A 1,031-nucleotide genomic window follows, 5' to 3' on the forward strand; every position below is an offset into this window, starting at 1 on the left:
CTTTTGTGCTAATCAGGCAAAAAAGACTGGCTGTCTGTCTACACGCACTGTTTTCCCAAACACACCTATTAGAGCTCATTAAAATACTCACAGCCTTCTTACTACTTTATTTTACATTAAAGCTAAATATTTCAGACTGCTTCGAGAGTCGAGGTGCAGCTCCTGGGTAAATTGGGTACATTTAATTTAATTTAATTCTAGCTTCCTATTTTCATTAGAACAAAAAAATAATAATAATAAATAAATAAATATATATATATAAAAAAATAACTGATCCAAGCACACGCTGGTTTAAGCATTCATTGCAGTATTTATGTTTAGATTAATGCGTAACATTGAGTACATGGTTTTATGAATTTTTATTTAGATTTTTATTTAAAATAAATAGGGAACCTGATTTCATGTAAAATAGAGTAGGCTAGATCAATCCAAATCCTTCCAAAGCATTAGATTCTATATATATATATATATATATATATATATATATATATATATATATATATATATATATATATATATATATATATATATATAGTACTGTGCAAAAGTCTTAGGCACCCTATTTTTTTTTAGTACAAACTTTGTTATAGATTTTTATTTTCTGACTTCTACATTACTGATTCAGTACAAAAACATTTTAGATTCCAAACATTAGTTTTACAGCACAAAATGAAATATTACAGAAAAATGTTTGTATGTCAGTAAAGAAAGCAGCAGATTCCATAAGAGACACTTTTCAGAATGCTATTTTTTTTCTTTTTTTTATAGGGTCATCACACCAAATATTGTCTTTGTTTCATTTATTTCTGTTTACTGCTCTTTATAGTATTTTTTAAAATACAGAAACATTTCATTTAATTATTTTTGAAGGCATCTTTGCTGTACAGAATTTCTATATATATGTATATTTTATATATATATATATTATATATATATATATATATATATATATATATATATATATATATATATTGCTAGGTAGATGTCTATCATTATTTAGTCTATTATTGAATCAAATGAATTTGCATATT

This window comes from Pangasianodon hypophthalmus, chromosome 4 (assembly GCF_027358585.1).
Source record: "Pangasianodon hypophthalmus isolate fPanHyp1 chromosome 4, fPanHyp1.pri, whole genome shotgun sequence".
In the NCBI taxonomy this organism is placed as follows: Eukaryota; Metazoa; Chordata; class Actinopteri; order Siluriformes; family Pangasiidae; genus Pangasianodon; species Pangasianodon hypophthalmus.